Here is a 22,870-nt window from a genome sequence, read left to right on the forward strand (position 1 = left end):
CACAACAATCTTATTTTAATCAATGGAACCCAAACTGGAGAGCTCAACAAATTCCATTCCCAAACCAATTTCCTCAGTTTCAGCAACAACTCTCTCTCCTGTCAGGTGCTCCACTGAACAATCAGACAATGAGACCCCAGCTACCTGTACAACTGAACCCTAACCCTAATAATAATAAAGTTGTGCAAGTCATCGATATTCAGAACCTACCTACATCTCCTGTGCAGTGTAATGATATTCATTTACGATCCGGGAGAGTAGTTGAGCCGATTATTGATGATATTACCTCTTCTGACTCTGACAAAGAAGAGACAGAAAAGAATAATTTACCTAATAAGGGTGTTGAAACAGTTGAGCCACCCTCTAATAAAATTGTTGAAACAGTAGAGCCACCATTCCCTGAGCGGCTAGCTCTCACTAAGACACCTGAGCCACCTGCTTTTAATCTTCTAGGGGAATTGCAGAATCTTTATGTTAAAATTCCACTTTTACAAGCACTCAGGGATGTACCGATTTATGCCAGAACTGTCAGAGACATTTGCATCAAGAAACCTGGCAGGAAAGCTAAAGACCCCCTTACAGTTCATGTGATGGGTGATCTAGCTACTTTAATGTCGGGAAAAACTCCTCCTGTAAAATATGGTGATCCAGGCCATCCTACAGTCACAGTACAGGTTGGAAAAACTATTGTTTCGCGAGTTCTGGTAGACTTAGGTGCTGCTATAAATATTATGACCCTTGAAACTGCACAACTGTTACAGCTAAAAAATGTAATCAGAGAGACACCAACCATCCTCGAATTAGCTGACCATTCCACAATCAAACCAGAAGGGGTTATTGAAGACCTGATCATTTCAGTTGAATCCTGGAATTATCCAGCTGACTTTGTCGTATTACAGACTAAAACAAAGTTGGGGGGACATCCTCTAATTTTGGGAAGACCCTGGCTGGCTACAGCAGATGCCTTTATCAGCTATAGATCAGGTTCAATGACAATTTCTAATGGATGTGAAACCAAGCAGTGTACTCTTTACCCTCATGCTACACCTATGATTAACAATGATGATTCTGTATGGTTAGACTATGAGGATAATGACACTCAACCCATTTTGACCATTGGACAAGCCTTAACTCTTAAAGACACCACGGAAGATGAAGTAATTAGTAATTTTATTTCTGAACCTTCCTCGGTCACTTCTGAAACATATAATCAGTTAACTGCAATTTTGGAACCTGAAACCCAGGAAAAGCTTAAATCTGAAAATTTACCTCAAACATCAACTGCTATCTCCTCTAAAAGCATAACAGTAGAAATCAAACCTGGCAAAACATTGAATATAAACCCCAATTTATCAGATGTTGAAACACAACAGCTAATGAAGTTACTTCGTGAAAACAAGGAAGCATTTGCATGGGACTACACAGACATGAAGGGGATCTCTCTTGAATTATGTACTCATCGTATCTATATTAAGGAGGGGTGTCGACCAATCTGTCAACCCCAGTGGCAAATGAATCCCAATTTGAGGGAACTTGTTAAGGAAAACCTTCAAAAATTGCTTAATGCATGGTTTATATACCCCATATCTAACAGTGAATGGGTTTCTCCATTGGTGATAGTACCTAAGAAAAACGAGAAATGGAGAGTATGTGTAGATTACATAGCCTTAAAAAAAGCCACTCAAAAAGATCATTTCCCCTTGCCATTTATTGATCAGGTGCTAGACAGCTTGTCAGGAAAGAGATTCCTTTCCTTTTTAGATGGTTTTAGCGGATATAACCAAATCAAAATTGCACCCCAAGACCAAGACAAGACCACTTTTACTAGTTTGTGGGGAACTTTTTCCTATAGAGTCCTCCCCTTTGGGCTGTGTAATGCTCCAGCAACATTTCAAATAGCAGTGATAGGAATCTTTTCTGATATGCTTAATGATTCTATGGAGATATTTATGGATGACTTTACTCCTTATGGTGTGACTTTTGAAGATGCATTACAAAACCTTGAGAAAGTACTTAAACGTTGCATACAAGCTCACCTTTCCTTGAGCACTGAAAAATGTCATATGATGATGAATGAAGGAATTTATTGGGACACTTCATTTCATTCCTAGGGATTCAAGTAGATCCATCCAAAGTACAGGTAATTCAGACTCTTCCTATCCATAAAACACAATATGATGAGAGAAGTTTTTTAGGACATGTTGGATATTACAGGAGATTTATTAAAGATTTTTCTAAAATAGCTTCTTCTTTGTTTGTGTTACTTATGAAAAATGGTGAATTTAAGTGGACTGATGTCTTTCAGAAAGCATTTGATGAACTTAAGCATCAGTTGCCTATAGCTCCTATTCTAAGGGGACCTAATTGGGCACTTCCCTTTCATATATCCTCTGATGCTTCAGACACTGCAATTGGAACTGTCTTGGGACAAGACGAAAATAATCTTCCTTATGCTATCTATTTCATTAGTAACAATATGACCCCTGCTGAGCTTAATTACACAGTTATCGAAAAGGAATTTTTAGCATTCATTTATGCTATTAATAAATTTTGACATTACATTACTGGTTACCCTACTTTTTTTCATAACGATCACTCGAACATTAAGTATTTAATGAACAAATCTATTACAAATGCCCGAGTTACCAGATGGTTATTATTATTACAAGAATTTGATATTACAATTGTAGATCGACCAGGTAAAGAAAATGTAGTTGCTGACTTCCTTTCTCACATAAAAACTGATGATAATACTCCAGTAGATGATTCCTTTCTTGATGAATACTTATTTGCAGTATCTGCTCACTCACCTTGGTATGTAAACATTGCAAATTAGTTGGTTGCAGGAAAGTTACCATCACACCTATGACACTGGGAGAAAAGAAAGATCATTCAACAAAGTGCTCGGTATAGCTGGATAAGTGGGTGTCTTTTTCATACAGGACTTGATCAGGAAATTCGAAGATGCATTAGAGAAGATGAGGTTTATGATATACTGAAGGCTTGTCATGATGGCCCTTGTGGAGGGCATTTTGTGGATAAGAGAACAACACATAAAATTCTCAGGATGGGTTATTATTGGCCCTCACTTTTCAAGGATGCAAAGAAATATGTCAGGGCCTATGATAGCTGTCAGAGAATGGGTCAACCTAATCATAGAGATGAAATGCCACTGAACCCCTAGGTAATACTTGAACCCTTTGAAAGATGGGCTCTAGAATTTATAGGACCCATCAATCCTCCATCCAATCAAAGAGTTTATATATTGGTTTGTACAGATTATATGACTAAATGGGTGGAAGCGAAGGAACTTACTAGAGCTAATGAGGAATTTGTTTTAGCCTTTCTATTTGAAGAAATATTTGTTAGGTTTGGAGTGCCTAGAGAACTAGTCATAGATGGAGGACCTCCTTTCAATTCTCATGGTTTTAAAGCTATGCTTCAAAAATATCATATTAATCATAAATTGACTACACCTTACCACACCTAAGCTAATGGTCAGGTGGAAAGTACAAATAAAGTCATAGAGGCCATTTTAACAAAAACAGTGAAGGAGAATAGGAAGGATTGGTCTCAAAGGCTGCCTGAGGCATTATGGGCTTACAGAACTACCTAGAGGAACACTACAGGTTTTTCACCCTATGAATTGGTTTATGGTAAAAGTGTTGTTTTTCCTGTGGAATTTGAAATTAAAACCTTAAGAACTGCTTTAGCTGTTAACCTTGATTTGACTGATGCACAGACAACTAGGTTGCAGCAGCTTCAGGAATTGGATGAAAAGAGGTTGGATGCCATCCATCAAACAACTATGATTCAACAGCAAAGAACCAAGTGGCATGATAAAACTATTAAGCATAAGCAGTTCCAAAAAGGTAATTGGGCTCTATTGTATGATTCCCAGTTTGAAAATTTTCAAGGAAAATTACGAACAAGGTGGCTGGGAACTTACGAAATAGATACTATTTTTCCCAATGGAATAGTAAGGCTCCTAACAATTGATGATTCTAGAACACCATTGTTAGTGAATGGGTATCAACTCCGTCTGTATCAGCAACCTATTTCTAAGGAGGATTTTAAGGCCACTTGCATGGAAAATTCACATTATATCTTTTTGAGGGAGCCTACCGCCCCTCATTGCATTTAATCCTTGCATTATATATTTTTTTTATTATTAGATTGGATTTCTTGACTAATAATCCATGTCAAGGGTTTCCATGTTACAACTTATTATTTTTCAGGTCTCGGATTGGGAGGCTGGTTGAAAAGAACAATCGTATTGCAAGCAGAATCAAGTTTCATTTTGGGAAATATTCTCATCTCACCTCAATTCATAACTCATTCCCCCACATTACCTCTCAGCAACATTTTCCTATTTTTCTTTACAGCAACATCTCTCTCAATTTTTTCGTGGCTGAAACACCAATTTTCCCCATTTTCCCCGTTGCTAAAACACCAACTTTTCCCCATTTTCCCCGTTGCTGAAACACCAACTTTTCCCCATTTTCCCCGTTGCTGAAACACCAATTTTTCCATTGCTAAAACACCAACTTTTCCCATTTTCCCTAAAACACCAATTTATTTCCCATTTTTCCATAATTGAAACATCAATTCTTCTCAAAAGGATGAATGCATATTATTTTCCATTGTGAGAACCATCTATTGATCCTTATAACTTTGTTCTTTCACTACCTCCTCCTATGTTTATAAAAGCCTTTCATATAAATACCCTCATATTTCAAAACTCTTTTCGATAACCATGGTTGATCTATTAGAAACGACATTATATCTTCAGAATATCAATCAAAGGTAAACATGAGGTATGCGTTTGTTATGTGTAAATATTATTAAACTATAGTTAATGAAAAGATCGTGACATGATAACCACAATCTCCGTACGCTCAAACTCATCATTTTAGCTGCAGTTGGGGGGTGGAATACCAAAATTATGCAATCATTTCACGATATGCCAATCACCGTCGTTTTTTACCACGATCATATCTTGTCACCCCATCTCTGTCCTATTATGTCACAACTTTATTTGCAAAATTTACTCTGTTTCGGGTGTGGTAACTCGGCTTTGCACTGTGCATTTTACTGAAGCTAGTAACTATGGGAGGTTTTGCTATCTGAAATGAACCTGGCTCAACAGCTCTATTGGAATTACACCCAGAAGTATATCATATTTTTCAGCAGGTAGGCTGGGTAGATTATTTTCAGAGGCTCCAGGGATTTGATCCTCAACAAGTCCTTGAATTTGCACGTATTTTATGGGAAGGCTACTCTACTATTCAAGGAGTCTGAACTCCAGTTTCAGAAGATGATATAGCACAGGTTGCAGGCCTACCAGCCGCTGGCATTCGATGGTTCAATCATAAACACATCATTTTGAATGCGCAATAGGACTTCCTTCTACCAGGAGAGCAGGTCGAGCCTAAAGGCAGGGGTGTTGCACTTCATTCATTACCACTTCCATGGCTGACGATTGCCAAATTTGTCAAGCACTATCTCACCTATGAAGGACGTTACCAGGTAGTTTATCAGCATGATTTTGTCCTATTGAATCATTTGAGACATGGTTGACTGTTAAATATGTCGTAACTTGGGTGTCTAAAGAATATGTCACATTATTGTTTGAATGCAAAGTACCCACACCTTTCCTTACCCATCATCGTCTTGTCCAGCTTTTAATTCAGAGGGGGTTTTCCCAACAGAATCTCCCTCCCCTTAACAACCCACCCCCGAAACCCCATGAAACTACTGAAATTCCTCAAGCAGCAGCCGAAAATCCTCAAGAAACTGCTGAAAATTCTCAAACAGCAGCTAGAACTCCCCAATTAAATGCTGAAAATCCTCAACAGACCCCTGGAATCCCTCAGTAAATTGAAAATCCTTCTGCAAAACAACCAGGGAACATCTTTGATTCCCCACCACCCACAGCAATCCAATTGATCCCTCCACTACGTTGACCCCACCCCATAATTTAGCTGAATCACCCATTCCCACTGTCCATATCCCTAGTGATGATTCTGATGACAACATTCCCATTGCTAAGCTATAAAAAAGGGGCAAGAAAAGGCTGCACCCCTACCAAAAATACGAACAAGGGCCTCAATCAAAGAAGCTATCACTCCTGATGACCCTCCTACCCCAGAGAAAGCTACTCATAAAAGAAAAACCATTGTTCTTCCTGCCTTTTTACCTCAAAGACGAACGAGGACATCTTCTAAAGCAGCAACTGAAACCACCACCCTAAATCCCCCACCTATTATCTTAAAAGCCCATACCCCACCACAGTCCCAAGGCCCTAAATCATTACCTACCTCACCCTTGGGTACTGAAATGCAAAATTCCCAGGATTTTGTGACATCATTCCTTTTGGAAAACGTAGCTATCACACAAGAACTAGCTACCGATCCAGCAACTACCACACAAGAACTAGCTGCTGATCCATCAAATTTAGATACCCAAGATGATGAACGACATGTAGCTACCCCACAAGAACCAGCTACTGACTCAGCAGTTGCCACACAAGAACCACCTGCCGATGTCCATAAAACAGATGACTAGGATGTAGCTGCCCCACAAGAACCAACTACTGACTCAGCAGTTGCCACACAAGAACCACCTGTTGATGTCCATAAAATAGATGACCAGGACGTAGCTGCCCCACAAGAACCAACTACTGACTCAGCAGTTGCCACACAAGAACCACCTGCTGATGTCCATAAAACAGATGACCAAGACGTAGCTGCCCCACAAGAACCAGCTACTGACTCAGTAGTTGCCACACAAGAACCACCTGCTGATGTCCATAAAATAGATGACTAGGACATAGCTACTCCACAAGAACTAGCTACTGACTCAGTAGTTTCCACATAAGAACCACCTGCTGATGTCCATAAAACTGATGACCAAGATGTAGCTGCCCCACAAGAACTAGCTACTGATTCAGCAGTTGGTACACAAGAACCACCTGCTGATGAGAAAAATATAGATAATCAGGAACCAGCTACGCAGTCAGCAGCTGCCACACAAGAACCATCTGTTGATATGCAAAATTTGGATGCTCAGGATGATATAGCTATTACAGAACCAGCTGATGATTCAGCATCTGCCACACAAAAACCACCTGCTGAGGCTACAAATAATGAAGCTGCTATGGAACAATAGCCCTCCCATCCACTAGAATTAGCTACTGATACTGTGACTGCTACACAATGCCTAGTCACCTTGGCTTCCCTTCTACAAGAAAATGAGTTTCTTAAATCAGAGCTCGAGGTTTATAAGTAGGAATTAATAATGGTGAGGGAAGCCTATGAGAGAGAGCTTAATTTGTATACTTTAGCTCATGCAGCATCCGCAGCTGAGAAAAATGTAGACAAAGATCAATATAATGAATACATGTGTAGCCAATGTGGTAATATTTATCATCAAGCTGGCTATAAGATAGTTGAAGTTCCATTTCCTAGAGCCACTCCTGCACCTACTTCTGTTACAATTAAAAAGGAATGCCCTGCTGTTACACAAGAACCAGCAGGGATTTCAAAGATTTTTGTAAAAGAAATTAAACCACAAATATCTCAGCCTACTCTGGTTATCAAAACTAAAAGTCCTGCACCAAGGCCTACAAAGACTGTGTTCACTCAGATTAAACCTCGGCGTTCAAATACTATCTTCACTCAGACCACAAGCACTCAAGCACAAATGGATATATGGAAGAAGGAATATGTTATGTCTCAAAAAAGGATCTTGCAGGAACACAAATTATCATGGCAAAATCATATATATGCAAATTGGGAAGTTTTGAAACAGTCTCGTGCGTAGAACAAGGAGAATAAACAGTTAAAAACTAGATTATCTCTCACGTTTGATATGGTTCAAAGACTACTGGCCACTAGGAAACCATCCTTTAATTATTCTGTGTTTCTTGCAGAACACTTAGCGTTCTTCCAAGTAAAGGCAATCAGAGATGGACGACCTCATGAGGTAACTAATCATCACCATGATTATTTGCATTCAGTATGGGTCTATCATCACTTGTATTGTCCTCCTAAGTAAGTTTCAGACCTCAGCTCTTCAAATCAAGCTTTGGAAATGAAAGAAAGACATTAAAAATCAATGTAACTCTGGTTCTGCACTTTCTCTCATGGTCACCTATGGTCCCGCACCTTCTGTGTACAAAAACTGCGGACCTGCCCGCTCTGTCCCTAACGGTGTAGGTGTGTACCCCTGTGAAATTCAAAAGGCGCAAGTATTATCTTAAAAAACTCACTTTGGGTTAATTCTAGAGGTTTCTAGAAGGAATTTTGACGTGGATTGTTCGCTCTGGGGTGGTTCATGCATCCCAAAAGAGAAGGAGCTAATCCCTTGATGAGAGGAGCTATCCCTTTGAAGGAGGGCTTTATCCCTTTGAAGGAGGACCTAGTAACCTCCCTCCATTGCACTATAAATACAGGAATTGGGCTGGTTACAGGGGAGGTTAGAAGCTGAACATTTTTGAGGGTAAATGCTGGTGAAATCAAGACTTCCTAGTTGAGCTTAAGAGGAGAGATCACACATCTTTTTGGCTTCATTGGGGAGTGAGTGAAACTTGTCAAAGTAGAGGAGACTTCTTGCTGGACCCTGGGAGGAGCTTGTACAGCGTCAAGGCAAAGGTTGTAAAGTTCTTCTTCTTTTGAATTAATACAATCAAACTCATTTTTCTCAACAAGTATCTTATGTTATTTATTTCATGGACTCCTTGACTTTCATGTTAAATATGTTTTATGCAATTGGCTTTTTAGGTGCTATTTAATTTGTTTGCCTTGTTTGTGTTTGCAGATTCGCGAAAAGGAGCTCACTTGGATCAAAGGAGCGAGGGCATCCACAAGCTTGCCTTGGACCTAAGGTAGGACCTAAAAACACTTGTTTTCTATTTTTTTATCAAAGCATATTTAGAGAAAGATAGTGTCTGGTTGGTTTGCTTGTCATTAGGTCTTCTTTAGATTCTAGGAAGGTCTATCTTTTCCACAAGATCGACTTATTCCGTGTGACAAAATGGCGACTCCACTGGGTTTTATAGAAATTTTTGTGCCTTACAGCTTAGAGCATGAAATGTCAATAATCTAAGGGATCCAAAGTCCCTAAACATGTTGTTCTTACCCTTAGAGGAACAAGGTCAGCAAACCACAGCACTGCAAATCAGTTCTCCACTGAAAAACACTCAAAAACAGGTCAATTTTGGATCAAAGCAGCTGCTCCAAAGGCTACCTGCGCTGCATAGCAAGTGCAACAAGGGCTACCTGCGCTGCATAGCAGGTGCAATAAAGGCTACCTGCGTTGGGCATACTTGGACATGTGGAGGAATCTTTTTCTCAATGTGCCAGTGCCCAGGAAGCTTCCAAAAAGACACTTGATCATAAGATTCGCCTAATGATGAGTTAAGAGCTTCTAAAACTCCAAGTGGAAGACAGAAACTCCAAGTGAAGAACTGAAGAACAACTGGAGTTGAAGAGGACAACAAGTCACACATCAAGCTGACTTATCTTCACTCCAAAACTCTATATAAGGATCTCATCCCATGGGATCTGGAGGCCGGAATTTTGTGCAAAGAATTGCTGTTGGTTTACAGTTGTGAGCATTGGGTGATTGCTTGAGGGAGGTGAAGAAGAGATTTCTCTCCGTCGGGAAGGTGATGCTGGATTGGACCTCTCATGGTTGTATCACCGCCTGAACCTTACTTCCATATATTAATAAAGCATTTGAGGTTCTTCTATTCGCATGTGTTTCAATGATGTATTGTCTTACTTGCGTATTTGATTTATGCTAATCCTTGAATCAGTTATGAATGCATGCCTCTTGTAGTTTCCTTTCTTTGTCTTGTTTGCAGGATCTCGTGTAGCTGGGCCCGTGAAAAGACTTGGAGCTGGGAGCAAGGGGCGAATAGAGGAGATTGGATCGACCATTTGCGCAAGACATCGGTAAGTGGATCTCTTCCTTCTATCTCTTGCATGTCATAAAGAAGAAACTTTAGATAGCTTTGCTTTCAGCTGTTGCTAAGGAACTGTCACCCTTAGAGTGGGTTAGGGTCATTCCGAGTTGGATACTTTCCCCCACAACAGACTGGCGACTCCGCTGGGGATCGTGTCTTGTTGGTAGCTTGTGTTTCTCGCTATTCATTTCCTAAACAAAGGGAGTACCAAATCGAACTGCATTCGAATCCTTCGAATGCAAAGTAGAGGGCAGCTACTCTAGCTCAGTGCTGGGCATGTTTATGATTTGAAGAGCTGATCCACAAGGACTCTTTTTAGCTCTTTGTGATAGTGTTCATCTTCCTTAATCATCCTCTAGTGTATACTTGACTGACAGCCTCTGATTTGGCCAAAAACCATTGATTTTTGAGCAAACTGTGACCCGGAATCTGAGAGAGACGAGAGTTGTCTCATCAGTGCAGCTGCAGCAAAGGCTACCTGCACTGCAATGCAGGTCTCGAAGGGGCTACCTGCGCTGCATCTCAGATTGACAGTGCAGCACCTGCGCTGATCCAGTTTTGCCTTGTGCAACTGGGATTCCCCACTGTCTGTTGCCCAGTTTTCAGTATTTGCAGCCTGTTGTCAACCTGTATACCCAGCTGAAACCACTTCTCTTTGCCTTCATTCCGCCTCAGTTGTATGAAGAAACCGTGATTGTTCTTATTGTATTTCTTGCTTTCATTCACAGTTTCCCGTAGCGAAAGTGAACTAGTCTTGCTATGACCTCTTGGATCTAGACCTGTGAGAAAGTGTCGTTGTGATTCTAAGAGTTAGTTTATTGCTGTTCATAGCTGCTTGAGCATTTGCTTTCGTTATATGGTTCGAATTTCAGTATTTCTTGTGTTGAAACGAGTGAATCTTAAGGTGTTCTTTTGATTATTGGACAAAAACTTGTTTTCTTTCACTTGAAATTGAATTCAAAATTATACAACAGCTTTCTTTTTGTAATACATCAACATTAAGGAAGAAGAAAAGAAATACTTGCATTGTGCATGTGCATTTTGACAGTTTGCATGTTGATTTAGGAAAGTGCATCAGTGTGTGCTCTATGATCTGTTTGAAAAGATGACGTCTTTCTTTTCCTTCAGTAGTTAAGGTTTTCATAAGTTGAAAGAATTGAAAAAGCTTGCTTATCATTCTTAGACTGCATTTAGGAGTTGTATCATACATCACGTGGTGATCCATAAAGGCAAACTGCTAAGCAAGATCAACCTAAAAAGAACTGAATTTATCTAACAACGCTTTGAAACATAACGAAACACAGTAGAGGTCTAGGTAGAGACGTGAACTGGCGTCGTTAAACATAGTGACCGTCGATCTCTACGAAGGTGGGTGATTCCTCCTGAGGGACGATAGCACTAATACGGACTTGTGCCCCCGCGTACCGTCGCGTATATTGGGGGACCCCTATAGGAACAAAGCCTTTATCCATAGGAAGCCGTGTCGGCCGCCCTACTGATCGCGATGCAGTGAACACAGCATTCACGAAGATCGACCACTCGTACCGTAAAACGTATTCTGTGGTTTCGCGAAAGGTTTGGCACACCCTTGCCTAGAACTCCAGAGTAGTTTCTTTTGGCCTTTTTCAAACTCTATAACTGAAAAAGTCCATCCGAGCATTTGTCACTTCGGGCTCGTTAATACATCGAAGGAGACTAGAGTCATCTTTAGCTTTTTCTCGACTCTTAAAAAGTGAAAAAGCAAGTTGTGTCTAAAGCGTCGTCATATAAAATTCATCTTAAATGGAACATAATTACCCCTGATTCCTGCGTTGATCTTAAGGTTGAGAACATGGAACACACCAACAAAGGGATTCCACATGATGGGACCCCTAGCCCTTTCTCCTCTTGGGGAGAAGTTGGTGCGCCCCACATGGCCACATTGTCGCTTCCAGGGCTGACAATTGGCCTGCTAGTTTGGCTATTCTCAACCGCTATAGTTCAGACCACCACGGTTCCTGAACAGTCGAGTCAACAGTTAGACCAGTCTAGAGCTACCCTCCAGCCTTCCACTTCTTATACGCCTTCCTCCGATCCTTCTTCTTCAAAAGGTCAAGCCGCCAAAAGCGCGGCTCCCATAGAAAAGAAGAAGGAAAAGAAGAAGAAAGAAAAGAAGCAGAAGGAGCCAAAGGCGCCTGGGGGCAAGCAAAAGGTATCTAACGAAAACTCACACACAGCACGGACCGGGCCCAAATCGCCATGTGTCATATGTAGAGGGAATCACCTCCACCATGATTGTCCCAGTATTCCCCGGATACTAAGGGACTGGTCCCCTCGTTTGCACAGTTCGGAAGCGTTAACCTCTGACAACCAGGTTGAATGCTTACCATCGACCAGCGAAAGTGAAGGTTCTAGACGACGAAGGGGAATGAGATTCCCCTGCGAACTGTGTGAAGGCAATCACACCCTTCGCCGTTGTCCCTTTTTAGACGAAGCAAAGAGAGTTTTGGAAGATCAACCGGCTGCCCCGTTGCTACTTCCTCCTGGATACCAAAAACTCGCGCCAAGTCCTTCGTTGGTCGAAAATACAGCTGCCCCGCTCATAGGGCCAGCTGAAGTGTCAGTCACTGAAAGTGAACCTACTAAATCCGGACCAGACGAAAGTCCAAAGGTCGAAACGGCAGTTGACCCGGTTCTCCCTTCAGAAGTTTCATCTTCAAATACCACAGTCACTGAGGATTCATCTTCAGTTGACACCCTCACCGAAGAGAGTAAGGATGACACCGTCCAGGTTCTCTTCATCAACACCGATTCTGATGAACATCAGGGCAATGTGCCCACTCCTTTATCGCAGGAAGGAGCGTCGTCAGGATCATATCCGGCCGTATATTCGGTCCCACCACCAAGCAACCTAGTTGTGTCCTTTGATTGGAACCAACTAGGCAGACCCCAGTTACCAGCCAGTATACCATTTAGAATTATAGTCCAAATATACAAAATGGTGATGGCTGGAACTATCATTGATGAAGGGGAATCTATGAGTATCCTGTCCTCTATTGCTTGGAAAGCACTGGGTTGCTCGGCGCTTTTGCCCGAGACAAGGCATCTCTCAGGTTTTGAAAAAGGAACCAGTCGACCATTAGGGATTCTACCTAATGTGCCTATTACACTGAAAGGGAAGGCTATCAAGATGAATTTGATGGTCGTCCAAGGACCCTTGGATTATAACCTACTCCTTGGACGTGACTACATATATTGCATGGAAGCAATAGTCTCCTCGCTCTTTCGAATAATGTGTTTTCCATACGAAGGAAGGATGGTCAAGCTCGTAGACCAACTTTCACTTCCGGGATCACGCATCGCAAGTAGTCACGTACCTATCCTCAATGGTCTATTTGATCAAGAAAGGTCTCTACCTCTGGTTCTTCTTCCTGATGAGTGCGAGTAATTCGGGAAAGGAAGGCCGGAACCCAGGGGGCATGCATCCTGGTCTGCTCTGGAGGCAGAAAAAACCTTGGGTGTAGAGTAGAATTTCCGCGGGAGAATATGACTAGTCCGTACCCCGTCCCCTCCTTCTTCTTCGTAAAACAGAAGAGCCGAGAAGAGCTCTCATGCGGAAGAAGGGGTTGTTAGGAATGGGGTTGTTCTGGAAAAAGATTCTTTTATTAAAGTTATGTGGGAGGACGGGGGCCCGTTACTCACCTTTGTCTAAATAAGTAGGCTCTGCCAAAGAAGGGGATCCGTTTGCAGCAGCAAGTAGTAACCATCTTTGGATAAAAGGCAAGCCTCACCCATTAAAACAAATGTTTTAGAGGATAAGTAGGGGCAGCCTCCAAAGAAAGGGATTCAATTGCTGCAACAAATTGTAACCATCTTTGTGTATCCTAATGATAGACATCGCCGAAGAAAGTTTCTGTTTGAAAGAATTAGCAGAACAATCTTTGGGTAACCTGAAAGAGGTAAGCCTCACCTGTTGGAAACAAGGGTTTTTGACGGAAAAAGTAGGGGCAGCCTTGAAATTAGACTTACACCTGGGGGCATGCAAACCTCTTGGAATGCAAGCGCGGGCGGCTTTTTAGTTTTAGGTAGGACTAACCCCTCTAACCCGTAGGATAGGCCGATACCCATCTTGCATGAAGAGAGGATATGGAGCAAAGCGTAGGAAGATGAAGCTCCTTAAAAAATAGGAATCTTCCATGAGACCTTACTACTTTATGACTGGTAAAAACGAGTAGTTTTGGCAAAGTTCATGCTCGTTAAAAAATAAACGCAAGATCCGAGCAGTTTTAATGCGGAAATTCATGCTCATTAAAAAATAAACATAAGCTTGTGAGCAGGCTTCCCCCAGTGTTCAAGCTCATTCAGAAAAAATGAACCGGTAAATAACCATTTGAGACCGTAAATTCATCAGCCATAAAAGCCTTGGTCGTGTTTGTGTACCGTCACCTCCACTTTTCATTTGGCCGATCATTCACATCCACTTGATTGTTTACCTATTTTGAGGAACAGCTGCGAAGAGTGATCCCACTTAGCCATCCTTGTAATACTGCCGTGATTGGAAAATTCCAACTTGTACCTGGAATCTGCTGCTATCCCTGTTTATCACTCGTTCCTCAAAATACGAGTCTTCTTTGAGCTCTTTTCACTGACTCGTAAAAAATGAAAAGTTTGCCGAGTTTTGGCCTTCCATCTCGTTAAAAGGACCGGAAGAGCTATCCCTCCTCTAGTTTTTAATCTTTTTGGACCTGAGGGATTAGTGCACAAAAAGATCAAGCGCTTGTCTAGTTCGGCTCGATAAAGATATCGAACATTCATCCCTTCTGTATTGTTTTATGCTTTTTTGGACTTAAGGGATTAGATGACGAAAAAGGACCCCTGGAGTCTACTTTATGTACCCTTTTCAGACTCTCTAAAAATGAAAAGGACCGAGTTGTCTTTGTCGCTGGGCTCGTTAAAAATATTAGATAGCGACAAACTTGTCTTTAGACGAGAACGAGTTTCCCTATCGTTAAGCTCGTTAAAACATAGCGATGGGCTTGCCCGAAGGGCAGGTTATAGAACAAGCATATGTTATCCTCCTCAAGCTTGACAAAAATAAAGAGGTACTGGTCAGAAATGACTGGGGAAAAATTGGGAGAACCTCAAAGCTTAATGGTAGCAAGTCGCTCTTGAACATGACACTTTTGCCTCCGTAAATATTGGGTTGGGTTATTATCATTCACCGGTCCCTTCACCATGGTCTCGCCATACCATCCATACATGGGGTAATGCTACCGATCCATCACATAAGTGTCGTTATATGTTCAAGAGATGTCATTCAGAAAGTGTCAACCGGGTCCCATCCACTACCGTACATCATCTTTCATCCTTCCATGACCGCCACCCTGAATCATATTTCACAGATCGTTTTCACCATCATCACTAGCTCCGTTCCGTGTCACTGATGTGGGATTCATTAAGGCCCTCCTTTGACGGATCACTTCTTGTCGACATCAGCTCATTATCCAAGAAGTTGATCTAGGGACACCCCCTCAGTACTTTGAAGCTTGCATGCCTCAATGGCAAGTTTCTCACTCCCGGCGATAGGTATACATTAATGACCTTCGACCAGGAGACTTTGCGTGGTGTTCGACGTCAGATCCTATATTCACACCACGTGAATTGTGCTGCAGTACCTTGAGGGTCATCATCATTATCGGTGATTCCTCTCGCGCTTGTTAACAGTTTACATTATTGACTGGTAATCAAGCGATGTCTTTCCGTGTTCGACTTCAAGAAATTCTCACATGGATCGACTTGTACTAAAGTGAAGATCGGACAAGTTTGAAGACCCTGGATCTAGTTTCATCCATCCGGGCTGCGATATATATTCAGGAGATAAAAACATAGACATGTGCAGCAGATGAGCATCCTACTAAAAGGATGATAATTAAAAGCAGAGAATTATCCGTCTCTTATCAGACGATCGTCTGTTTATGTACGGCAAATGTATTTATAAAGCTGATCATGGGAAATGCCCGCATCAGCTAGATCATGAAAAGAAAGTATGAAAAGATAATGTATTGTATTGTATTTTGTTACAGGTCACCTCCCGGCGATTGAATGAACTTCGGATCCTCCTAATAAAGCATTTCACCCGATAAACGACCTCATACTTTAGGGGGCAACTGTTATAGAAATTTTTGTGCCTTACAGCTTAGAGCATGAAATGTCAATAATCTAAGGGATCCAAAGTCCCTAAACATGTTGTTCTTAACCTTAGAGGAACAAGGTCAGCAAACCACAGCACTGCAAATCAGTTCTCCACTAAAAAACACTCAAAAACAGGTCAATTTTGGATCAAAGCAGCTACTCCAAAGGCTACCTGCGCTGCATAGCAAGTGCAACAAGGGCTACCTGCGCTGCATAGCAGGTGCAACAAAGGCTACCTGCATTGGGCGTACTTGGACATGTGGAGGAATCTTTTTCTCAATGTGCCAGTGCCCAGGAAGCTTCCAAAAAGACACTTGATCATAAGATTCGCCTAATGATGAGTTAAGAGCTTCTAAAACTCCAAGTGGAAGACAGAAACTCCAAGTGAAGAACTGAAGAACAACTGGAGTTGAAGAGGACAACAAGTCACACATCAAGCTGACTTATCTTCACTCCAAAACTCTATATAAGGATCTCATCCCATGGGATCTGGAGGCCGGAATTTTGTGCAAAGAATTGCTGTTGGTTTACAGTTGTGAGCATTGGGTGATTGCTTGAGGGAGGTGAAGAAGAGATTTCTCTCCATCGGGAAGGTGATGCTGGATTGGACCTCTCATGGTTGTATCACCGCCTGAACCTTACTTCCATATATTAATAAAGCATTTGAGGTTCTTCTATTCGCATGTGTTTCAATGATGTATTGTCTTACTTGCGTATTTGATTTATGCTAATCCTTGAATCAGTTATGAATGCATGCCTCTTGTAGTTTCCTTTCTTTGTCTTGTTTGCAGGATCTCGTGTAGCTGGGCCCGTGAAAAGACTTGGAGCTGGGAGCAAGCGGCGAATAGAGGAGATTGGATCGACCATTTGCGCAAGACATCGGTAAGTGGATCTCTTCCTTCTATCTCTTGCATGTCATAAAGAAGAAACTTTAGCTAGCTTTGCTTTCAGCTGTTGCTAAGGAACTGTCACCCTTAGAGTGGGTTAGGGTCATTCCGAGTTGGATACTTTCCCCCACAACACTGGGGACTTGATTATTTTCCTTGTTTTTACTTTGACCTGAGAAACTCTATTTTTGTTTCTGTTTTTGGCTTGTTATGTGTAAAAGTGGGTAGAGTTTTTAGATCCAGGGTTATTTTTCATTTTTCATAGCTTTGGGAGAGGACCGCACCCTAGCCGTTTGACACAGTGCGTACTTACCCGCAGCTTGGATTTTAGCACAGAGCGGGACCGCACCTGTGCCAACTATGGGCCTACGGACCCTGTCAAAATTTTGAAAACCCTAAGATTTCCTCTGTTATTCAGCTTAGTTTGTCTTTAGAAATTGTTATCCACTACCCACACCTGCATATAACTTGTCAGAAGCTTTCCTTGGATTGATTTTGTTAGTGATAGGGTTTTAGGTGAAATTCCTAGGAGTTTTGCTTGTTGGGTTTGCTTTTCATTGTGGTTGTGTAGTGGCTCTGAGCTTAGAAGCTATAGGGACTTCAGATCACCTTAGTGTCTACCAGCTTTCTTATGAGTCTGACCATTTATGAAATCTCCCCTTGTTTGAGGAATCCGCTTTGAGTTTTCTCTTTACAAAACTTCGAAAAGCTTGTATTTGAAAGTTTGGATTTTCATTTTCAAAAAGAAAACAAAATTGGTTGTTCTTGACTTATTTGTGATTCTGCATAAATTGGTCCTTAGCTTACATCTAGCTAAGTAAAACATCCTTAAAAAAGACTTTTAGTAGGCTTTGACTTCAAATAGGTTTTTATAATTTGTAGATCTCAAAGTTAGTCATTTTCATTAGTTTTGAGTGTTTTATAAAAAATATAAAAAAATCTCTTTTGAAAAAAGTTTGTTTTTTGTAGTGATTGAGTGCTTTGAAACGAAAAAGGGAATTTTTTGTGAAATAACTAGTTGTCTCGTTTTGAGTGATTTGGAAAGGAAAAGCTCTTCTTTTAATTTCTTTAATTGAGAAAGATTTGTGTTTACAAAGTATTTGCATTCTCAAACTCTTTCTTAGTTTAGAAGTTCATCGAAGAGAAAAAGATTGTTTAGATCATCTTAGGTGCATTTTTAGTGATTTTGAGTCGAGTCTTCATACCACGAGTTTCATCTCCACACCTTTGGACTTAAACAAAAACCACTAAAATTAACGCTTAAAGTAAAATTCACCTAGTAACATTTTTATTTCTAGGGCTCTGATACACCAACTTAGCTTAGGCTAGTGTCTTGGAGTGGGAGAGTAATTAACTCTCCAAGACAGTAAAAACAAACAAGTATCTGTATCTTGTGGTAGGGAATAAATCCAATTGTTGCATTTATACTCTAGGAAAGCTCCTCTTAAAGGAGAAGCACGAGATCGTGTCTGAACCAGTGTGGGAATCAATCCTTCCTCATTGGGAACGATGCCAGATATTCACATATTAAAAACGGTAAACCTCGCATTAACCATTGTCGAGGAGCCTGGGGTCACTTGTTGGTAAACCTTGGATTGTGTCAAGGAGCCTTCAAGGGGATTGAGCTTGCTACTCTTCCCTTGTGTGCGTATCGGATCGTAGACTGTTCCCCCGGGTGTATTTGTCTCAGTTGGTAACCTTAATGGCCATATTCTTTAGGACTCTTCCTAAGGTGACAGTGGTGGGAAGATCCCACTGTACCTCGAGCAGACGTCGGCTAGACTCACTTGGATTTTCTAGGGGGTTCACTTCACTCGAGACGGTTAAGTGGAGGAACTTGTGCCAGTCTATTCATTAAGTAGGTTGTCGGGGTAACTGTTCCAACCGCCATTTCTGTATTGAACTCTGCGACGTTGGATTTCATCACCAACTAATGTTTTCAGTCCGGAAAGTTACTATTTGTGTGTGTTTGATCTCCTAGATTCTTTAGGCGTGTGATTCAAATTTGCTTGGTTCTTTAGAGACTTTAGGTGTTTTTCATTGAGATTTTACTTTGTTTGCGTGTGAAGTAGTTAAAAGTTTTCAACTGTGGCTGAATTACCAAGACAGTCTCGTAGACTTCGGGGCCAGTCTCCTGAGTTTGTAAACGTGGTTGAGTTATTGAGGAAGTCCCGTAGACTTCGGGGCCAACCTCCTGAGGAAGTACCAAGCCAACTTGAAGGCTTAAAAGTCCTCGTAACTCCTAGAGACAGTAGAGTTGGGTCACCTGAGGAAGGAGAATCTTCTTTGATAGTACATCCTGATTTTCAACCGTTAGTAGCAGATTATAATCCACAGTCAGTGTCTATCTCTGAAATCGCTGGTAGCTTTTCATCTACTAGTGATATAGGTGAAGAACCCAAAATATCCGAGCCTGAAAGTGAATTTGTTGCTACTCCGACATCGAGGTTTGTTTCTCCAACTTCTAGTGGTCCTGGTTCACCGAGGGTAGAAAGAGTAATCACCCAAGATCTTCCTTCTGGACTTACTGCTATTGAAGAACTTGCTCCGGAAGAAGAAGTAGGCATCCCTATCCCTGAAAATCAACTTGTTATCGAACTAAGGGAGCGTGAATCAATTTTTTACATTCCACCTAGGAGTAGTTCTTGGTATCTTTCTTTGACTAATTTTCTAGAAAACTCAGGGTTAAGTTTTTCACCACCTCGTGCTCCTTATCACCCAACACCTAGAGGTTTTTATACTCCCGTCAATATGGCAGGACAGTCATCCATGTTTACTCAATCGCCCAAATCTTTTTTGTACGGCGGTCCTTCTGTTCCCTCCGGGTATCAGTCACTTTCTGGTACTTTTTCGGGAGCATCTCCTCAACCCATTGAACAAGAGTTATTAACTGGAAACAATGGTACTAAGCCGTTGAGCGTAGAAGACATTCTTATGATGTCAGGTTCTATTCCCAATTCTCAACCTCAAGGTGGCCAGTTACCGCCTGGGGGACAACCTCAATTAACACCTGGGGGGCAACCTCAAGGTACACAATTTGCATCTGGGGGGCAACCTCAAGGACAGTACATACCTATCGGACAGTACGTTCCTCAAGGTCAACCCCAGACTCAATATGTACCCCAAGGTCAACCCCAGTATCAATTTATACCTCAAGGTCAACCCCAGTATCAGTATGTGCCTCAAGGGTATCAACCCCAAGGTCAATACTCGAACCAAGGTTTCCAACCACCCCAAGGTCAAACGTTTGTTCAAGGAACGGGAAATGTATCTTTCAATTATCAATCCTACCCTCAACCTGGTTATGGTCCTCAGTATTCTCAACCAGTTATGGGTCAGTACCTCGGAATGAATGTAGTGTGGGATCCATCGCAAACCCAACAAGTGTTGCAGCCAAGTGTACAGTTGTCATCTCAAACTGGACAACCCTTATTTTCTGGTACACCCCAACAACCAGTCCAGTCTAACATTCAAACTTCTGTACCTTCGGTAGTTTCTCAACCTGGGCCTAGTACACCTCGTACTCCGCCTCAAACGACTGCTACAACTGCCACAACATCTGTTCAATCTACCCCACCTACTTTTGGAGTATCGACAGCTCCGGTTTCTACTGTTCCTGTATCTACTCCTCAGACATATTTACCACCATCTGGATCTACGATTCAAACTTCGATTCAGATGCCTGTAGGACAACCTGGTTTAAGTACGGTTGTCACAAGTCAACCACAATTCACCTATCAACCGTACCAGGGACAGTACCAATTCAGTCCTGCTGTGAAGCAGCCAGTCTATCAGTATCAACCATATCTTGGGTACACTTATCAACAACCTCAACAACCCCAGTACGGTTCGGTTAATCCTGGTTTTCCGGGAGGATACAATATCTTGAACGCGATTCCTATTCCTAGTTATCCTGGATATCCTCCTCCTGGGGCTGGTCTCATGACCCAGAGTTTTAGGGACCCTAATCGACAGTTACCATTTATCGCAACTTTGGACTTACCTGACTTGTCGCGCCTAACGAACGATCCCATTAATTATCTTCCGTTTTGGCCGCCAATGCCGAATAAGTTACTCAGTGACATTCCCATGTTCGAGGGTAAATCAGGAGAAGACCCGTTGAACCATGTGATGACTTACCACCTCTGGTGTGTGTCTAACTCCATTACAGATGATTCAATCCGTCTTAGACTTTTCCAGCGCACTCTAATTGGTCTCGCGGCCAAGTGGTACATTGAGTTACCACGAGGCACTTTTTATAATTTTAGTTAGTTAGCTACCTCGTTTTAACTCATTTTCAGCTGCCAGTCCGATATGACAATGGCACGGAATTGTTAACTTCGCTAAAACAATCGACATCCACTTACATTTCAGATCATATTCATGAGTGGAGACGTCGACGTCGTTTAGTGAAGGTATTTATTCCGGATCAAATCTTGGCTGAGTGGTTTGTAAAATCTTTGTTGCCAAAGATCATTGAAGATGTTGCTAAAGCCAGAGTTGTTACTAAGGAGCAATTCATTGCTCAAGCACAGTACCTTGACTTGGTCTACACTCAGTCGGGTACGTTACACGAAAAAATCCCCGATCTTCCCAAGCAAAATCAAATCGCTGCAGCTCCTTCGGGATCTCATGCCACTGATGGTATGATTGGCACAGTTAACACTAAAAGTAAGAAGAAGTCTTCCAAGAATTCTTCTCCCATTATAACCTTGCCTGATTCCCCAACAGGAGATTCTTCTGTAGAGATTTCCGTCGATATTCACGTTGTAGAGTCATCTACAGCCAAATCAAAATCCGGTGGGAAGAAGAAAGGAAAGAAGAAGAATAAAACGAATAAAAGTTAAAAGGAGAAACCTGAAAAGGTGGAATCCAATGATGAAAAGTGCAAACCTCGTTATCCTTGTCTCATTTGTGATGATGAACATTTTACAAGAGACTGCCCTCATCGTGCAGAGGTTGCAAAGATTGTCAAAGGTTCCCAAACTCCTGTTGTTTTGAAGGATCCTTTTCCGGCTCAAGACAGTAAGATGATAGGTTCATCCTCGAGTGCCAATGAGGAACCCACACTGATGATGTCCCATGTTAGGATTGCGACTCGATCGCAAGATTATGGTAGTAAGAGTCTTGTTGATGGTAAAGAAGCATAATCTTCTCATTCTAATCCATCAACCTCAGCTCTCGGTTCTGATCCACTACAGATCGAGAAACCTAATCCAGACTTGGTAATCAAACTGCCCGCCAAGGGTATACTTCGAAAGTCAGCTTTCAATCCACATGCGAGAGCGGCTTAGAATTATAACATTGTTGAGGATTTAGCTGTTTCACCCTCAGCAATGTCGGCTTTGGAAGTGCTTCAATCATGCCCAACACAACGTAAATTACTTTTTTCGGCTATAGGAGCTGTTGATGTTCAGGACCCGAACCTAATAATTTTCGATCTAGAAAATAGTACACCGCGGTTGCCTCATCAAATGGCTTTCTAGATTCCAGTGATAGTCAAAAACAGGCCTATTCATCAGACTGTAATTGATGAGGGAGCCTCAACGTGTATTATGTCGATACATTGTTGGAGATCGCTTGGTTCTCCTTCGCTAAATCAATCCCTGACAATTCTAAAGGCCTTTGATGGCCGTGGGTTTCATCCTTTTGGTATTCTATAGGATCTATCTATAGGGGTTGAAGGAAAAACCGTTAGTCTAGATGTGGAGGTGGTTGATGCCCCTATAGATTACAACCTTCTCTTGGGTCGAAGTTGGTCTTACGCTATGACAGCGGTCGTTTCATCAGACTTTCGAGTAATAAAGTTTGCACACAATGTAAAGATCGTAACAATAGACCA

The sequence above is a fragment of the Pinus tabuliformis genome, chromosome 2_2, assembly GCF_031772625.1.
Source record: "Pinus tabuliformis cultivar Carrire ecotype Pingquan chromosome 2_2, CPIR1, whole genome shotgun sequence".
In the NCBI taxonomy this organism is placed as follows: domain Eukaryota; kingdom Viridiplantae; phylum Streptophyta; class Pinopsida; order Pinales; family Pinaceae; genus Pinus; species Pinus tabuliformis.